Source organism: Rutidosis leptorrhynchoides, chromosome 10, assembly GCF_046630445.1.
Source record: "Rutidosis leptorrhynchoides isolate AG116_Rl617_1_P2 chromosome 10, CSIRO_AGI_Rlap_v1, whole genome shotgun sequence".
Classification (NCBI taxonomy): Eukaryota; Viridiplantae; Streptophyta; class Magnoliopsida; order Asterales; family Asteraceae; genus Rutidosis; species Rutidosis leptorrhynchoides.
Genome location: NC_092342.1, coordinates 48,583,292 through 48,590,373, shown reverse-complemented (window position 1 = coordinate 48,590,373; position 7,082 = coordinate 48,583,292).

Below are 7,082 nucleotides of genomic sequence, written 5' to 3'. Positions count from 1 at the left end.
TGCATATCCAAGAACTTGTGTTGTAAAATATGCTAGAAATCGTGTTGTTATCATCATTTGTAAAGTTTGTAAGTCGAAGATTATCGCTAAACGATAATCATCTTTATTTCGTCCAAAGCTTGTATCAAAAATAAGAATCATGGTTTGTAATGTATAATATATGCAGTTTTTCTTTTAAAAATGTCGCATATAGAGGTCAATACCTCGCAATGAAATCATACGTTATCTAACACGTTCTTACGGTTAAGGACGGGTTATGACATGTGGTATCAGAGCGGTGGTCTTAGCGAACCAGGTTTGCATTAGTGTGTCTAACTGATAAGTCGTTAGGATACATTAGTAAGTCTGGACTTTGACCGGGTCTGATTTAAAAACCATTGCTTATCATTGTTGGTTAAAATTTATATGTAAATATTATGTAGTACTAATGGGTTAGTTGTTGTGTGATAGATGTCGGGCTCAAAACTTGTTATCACATTCAGCGACTCCGAACCAGAATCTTCAGATGGTGTTCCAGTCATTAACCTATCCGATGACGAAAATAATATCTTTGGGGAAGACTCACAAATTCCGGATGAACCGACTATAGAGAACCCGGAAAGTGAACCCGAGGAGGAAAGTGAACCCGAGGAAGAAATACAGGAAATTACAAAAGAAGAGTTCGAACTAGGAAAGAAACGAAAGGCTAATGAATTAGAAAATTCAAATCCTGAGTTTAATAAGGATGATGTGGCACCAACTCCACTAGACACTACCACCCCTATTCCCGCTATTCCTATTCGTTCTATCCCGGCATCCAGTTCTTCAGTCCCACAGCCAAAATATAGGCAGACAGCCAGGATAAGCGTTAAGCGATTCTTTGAACCTAAACGTCCTAGAAAATAGACCAAACGATGCGCTGCCGTATTAAACCATGGGATCATATAATGTTTTGTATAATATTATTAGTGTGGTTTGCTTAATGTTCGATGTAAGATAAGCATATGTAAAATAGTGAAGTGTGAAATGCAATAATTTTCCATGGTTAAGTATTATTTAGATGGTAGTAATTGATTCTGTACTAAGCTATTAAGTATGGACATTAACGGGTAGGTACTACCCTAGATATAATTATAAAACGCTAATAAGAAGAAAAGGCTTTTATAATAATACCTGGTTCATATTATTAATAAGCTATAATGTACTGTAAATATACACTACATCTATAATATTCCATGTGAATAATTATTTTCTTTTCATTCTTATAGAAGAATATGGCGCGATTGAACCGAATGACGGAACAAGAAATCCAGGAACTCATCAATCAGCGAGTGAACGACAGAATGTTATGGGTCGAGGCTGCAAGAGGTGCTGCAGTTAACCCAAATCCTCGTGTGGGGTGCACTTACAAAACTTTTCAAGCTTGCAAGCCCTCATCATTCAGTGGAACAGAAGGACCGATCGGTTTAACCCGGTGGATAGAAAAGATGGAAACTGTGTTCAAAATCAGTGGTTGTGTTGAAAAGGACATGACCAAATACGCATCGTGCACTTTACAAGATAGTGCACTCACGTGGTGGAAAAATTATGTGAAGGCTGTAGGAGGAGATGTAGCTTATGATACTCCGTGGGAAGAATTCAAAACAATGTTAATCAATGAATATTGTCCAAGGAACGAGGTTAGGAAGTTGGAAGATGAGTTACTAAGTCTGAAGGTTATTGGTAATGAAATCACCAACTACAATCAGCGATTCATGGAATTAGTTTTGCTATGTCCTGAATTGGTTCCAACCGAAGAACGGAAGATTGAAATGTACAAAGATGGTTTGCCCAAAAAGGTCAAAGCAAATGTTACAGCATCGAAACCTAAGATAATTCATGAAGCTATAACCATGGCAAACGAGCTAATGGATCAGGTCATCATGGATAAGAAAGTATCCAATACTGATGTGAAGGTATCAGGTAACAAAAGAAAGTGGAATGGAAATTATGATCGAGGTAACCAACAACAATCTTTTAAGAAACAAGAAAACACGCAAGGTACGGGTAGTGGTTTAAGCTTTGGTTATAAAGGACAAAATCCTTTATGCAACCGATGCCACAAACATCACTCTGGTTACTGTAATGTGGTATGCAACAAATGTAATCGAAAGGGTCATCTTGCTGAAGATTGTAGGGCTCTCGTTACAAATACAAATGGTACCAAGACTCCTGCCACCAATGCAAATAGAACTGCTTTGGCTACCATTACTTGTTTTGGGTGTGGAAAAAAAGGTCACTATAAGAGCCAGTGCCCGAATCCAGAGAAGAATATCAGACCTGCACGTGGAAGAGCATTTGTTATTAATGCTAAAGAGGCATGTGAAGACCCGGAGCTTGTTACGGGTACGTTTACCATTAATAACTTATCCGCATCTATTATATTTGATACTGGTGTTGATAGAAGTTACGTGTGTAGAGACTTTCACGCTAAATTGAATTGTTCATCATTACCTCTCGATGCTAAGTACATGATTGAGTTAGCTAATGGTAAACTAATTAAAGCCGATAAAATTTGCCGTGATTGTAAAATAAATTTAGCCGGAGAAACGTTTAAAATTGACTTGATACCCGTAGAATTAGGAAGTTTTGATGTAATAGTCGGCATGGACTGGATGTCCAAAATAGGAGCTGAAGTTGTGTGCGCCAAGAAGGCAATTCGCATTCCTCGTAAGGATAAAACGCCAGTAATGATTTATGGAGAGAAGGGTAACTCAAAGCTAAAACTCATTAGTTATTTGAAAGCTCAAAAGTGCTTGAAGAAAGGGTTCTATGCTATCTTAGCACATGTTAATAAAGTCGAAACAAAGGAAAAATTGAAGAGCATCAATGACGTGCCTGTGGCAAGAGATTTTCCTGAAGTCTTTCCGGAAAAGTTGCCGGGATTACCTCCATTTAGATCTGTAGAATTTCAAATAGATTTAGTACCAGGAGCTGCACCAGTGGCTCGTGCTCCATATAGACTTGCACCGTCCGAGTTAAAAGAACTTCAGAGTCAGTTAAAAGAATTACTGGATCATGGATTCATACGACCAAGTACTTCACCGTGGGGAGCTCCGATTCTATTTGTTAAAAAGAAAGATGGATCTTTTAGGATGTGTATAGATTATCGTGAATTAAATAAGTTAACTATCAAGAATCGGTATCCACTACCGAGAATTGACGACTTATTTGATCAGCTCCAAGGATCATGTGTGTACTCAAAAATTGACTTAAGGTCGGGCTATCATCAATTACGTGTCAAAGAAGAGGACATTCCGAAAACTGCTTTTCGGACACGTTATGGTCATTACGAATTTTTGGTCATGCCGTTTGGGTTGACAAATGCGCCAGCTGTATTCATGGACCTCATGAATCGAGTTTGTAGTCCATATTTAGATAAGTTTGTTATCGTTTTCATTGATGATATTCTTATCTATTCCAAGAGTGAGCAAGAGCATGAGCAGCATTTAAGGTTGATATTAGAGTTGTTGAGAAAAGAACAGCTATATGCTAAATTTTCTAAATGTGCTTTCTGGTTGAAAGAAGTGCAATTTCTTGGCCACGTTGTTAGTAGCAAAGGAATTCAGGTTGATCCAGCAAAAATTGAAGCCATTGAAAAATGGGAGACTCCTAAGACACCAACGCAGATACGTCAATTTTTGGGTTTAGCCGGTTATTATAGAAGGTTTATTCAAGATTTTTCCCGAATAGCTAAGCCGTTGACAGCGTTAACGCAAAAAGGGAAGAAATATGAATGGACTTCTGAGCAGGAGAGTGCATTTCAATTACTAAAGAAGAAGTTAACTACGGCGCCTATTTTATCGTTACCAGAAGGGAACGATGATTTTGAAATATATTGTGACGCTTCGCGACAAGGTTTTGGTTGCGTTCTTATGCAACGAAAGAAAGTTATTGCATACGCATCCCGACAATTGAAGATTCACGAGCGGAATTATACGACGCATGATCTAGAACTGGGAGCAGTCGTGTTTGCATTAAAGATATGGAGACACTACTTGTATGGGGTTAAATGCACTGTGTTTACTGATCATAAAAGCCTTCAACATATTTTTGATCAGAAACAGCTGAACATGAGACAACGTAGGTGGGTCGAGTTAATAAACGACTATGATTGTGAAATTCGTTATCATCCCGGGAAGGCGAACGTGGTGGCCGATGCTTTAAGCAGAAAGGAACGAGAACCAATTCGAGTACGAGCGATGAACATAAAAATTCGCATGAATCTCAACTCACAAATCAAAGAAGTTCAACGAGAAGCACTTACTAAAGAAAATATAGGAAATGAAATAATGAAGAAGTATGAGAAGCAACTCGTTATGCGGGAAGATGGAATTCGATATTTTGCAAATCGTATTTGGGTACCGAAGTTGGGTGGATTAAGGAAGTTGATATTAAATGAGGCACATAAGACAAGATACTCGATACATCCTGGAGTTGGAAAGATGTACCAAGATCTTAAGACACATTATTGGTGGCCTAATTTAAAGACAGACGTTGCAACATATGTTGGGGAATGTTTAACTTGTTCCAAAGTCAAAGCTGAACACCAGAAGCCGTCAGGGTTACTTCAACAACCAGAAATCCCAGAATGGAAATGGGATGGTATTACCATGGATTTCATCACGAAGTTACCAAAGACTGCCTGGGGATACGACACCATTTGGGTGATTGTTGATCGTCTCACCAAGTCTGCACACTTCTTGCCTATAAAGGAAACGGATAGAATGGAGAAACTATTACGATTGTATATAAAGGAAGTTGTTTCAAGGCATGGAATACCTATTTCCATTATATCCGATCGTGATAGTAGATTTACATCAAAGTTCTGGCAATCACTACAGGAGGCCCTAGGAACTCGTTTGGATATGAGTACCGCGTATCATCCGCAAACCGACGGGCAGAGTGAAAGAACGATTCAGACTCTTGAAGACATGCTCAGGGCATGTGTGATCGATTTTGGAAACGGATGGGATAAATATCTACCATTAGCAGAATTCTCGTATAATAATAGTTATCATGCGAGCATTAAAGCTGCGCCATTCGAAGCATTGTACGGAAGGAAGTGTAGATCTCCTATTTGTTGGAATGAAGTAGGAGATCGACAATTAACTGGTCCCGAGATCATACACGAAACGACTGAGAAGATAGTACAAATCAAGGAGAGATTGAAAACAGCCCGTAGTCGCCAAAAGAGCTACGCCGATGTTCGAAGGAAACCATTAGAGTTTCAGATCGGTGACATGGTTATGTTAAAGGTGTCACCTTGGAAAGGTGTAATACGTTTTGGAAAAAGGGGTAAACTAAACCCAAGGTATGTAGGCCCGTTCAAGATCATCGAACGCATTGGACCGGTAGCTTATCGACTCGAGTTACCGCAACAACTCGCCGGAGTACATAATACCTTTCACGTCTCAAACCTTAAGAAGTGTCTTGCAAAGGAAGACCTCACCATTCCTCTTGAAGAAATCCATGTCGACGAGAAACTACAATTCATCGAAGAACCAATCGAAATCATGGATCGTGAAGTTAAACGGCTCAAGCAGAGCAACATACCGATCGTTAAGGTTCGTTGGAATGCTCGAAGGGGTCCCGAGTTTACTTGGGAACGAGAGGATCAAATGAAACAAAAGTATCCACACTTGTTTCCCGATGACGCAAAATAGGTACAATTTTAAAATTTCGGGACGAAATTTATTTAACGGGTAGGTACTGTAATGACCCGCACTTTTTCGATCATTCTATACTTGTAAGATTAATATTTACATAAATTAAACCTTACCAACATGATAAGCAATCCAAATTGTTGAGATTTATGTTTTTGAAAAGAGTTTTACACAACGTTTGACCGTCTAGTTTGACCGATGATATCACGAACTATATAACATATGATAATTATACGTTTGTGTATATATATGTATATATACATATTTAACATGATCTAAGAATGTTTTAATATCTCATTTTTTATTAATAACAATAAGTTATATGTATATTTTGAAACTACTAACTTAAGTTTTCAAAACGATAACCATACGCAATGTTATTTGACTTAAATACTTATGACCTATAATGTTTATACATATATCGTATAAGTAATGAATTTAATCACTTTTAAGAACTTAAATACATAAAACCATATAAGTGTATTCACAAAAGATAGCTATATTTGAATCCTCATTCCATTTTTCACAAAATTTCTATACGTATATCTAGAGTATATGTACTCGTATCATACGCAGCTTCTAGATGTATTTACTATTGGTATATACCAATAAAAATCTGCTCCTTAGCAGCCTTAAATGATTAAGAAACATGTGGAACCAACCATTTGTCAAGTAGCATGAATTATTTAGCAAGAAAACAAAGTTAGGTATCTTTTTTTCCTTTATAACCTAAAAACGTTTTTATGCATGCACACCATTTCTTCACCCCATTTTCTCATACTTACACTTCCATTTCTCTCTCAAAATACTCTTAACTTCATACTTGATCATCTCCAAGCATTTTCTCCATCATTTAGCTTCAAAAACGACACTTAAATCTCATAAGAAAACCTTACAAAAACACTTCAAGAAATCCTTCCAAGAACACAAACTTACTTCCAATCTTTCATCCAATTCCATCACCCTTTTGGTTCTAGGTTCTTACTCCTCTTTTACAGAAACCTTGTCCAAGGAACTTGAGGTAGTATCTATGTTCATAACCTTATTCGATTCATATATATATAGCTATCATATTTTGTGGTATACAATTTTAACAACAAGAACATAGTTTGAATGTTTTCAAACTTGTTTGCAAACTAAATAGATCCTTCTAACTTAACTTTTAAAATACTTCAAGACCTGTAATATAACTTAAATATATGCTAATTTAACAAGGTATAACATGGTTTTTCAAAGAACACCTTAAAAACTGTTTTTACGACGTCGGAGTGTAACCGGGGGCTGTTTTGGGTTGGATAATTAAAAACCATCTTAAACTTTGAATTGAATGTTTATGTTCTGGAAAAATGATTTTTACTATGAATATGGTAACACATAAAAATTTCATGATTTAATTCA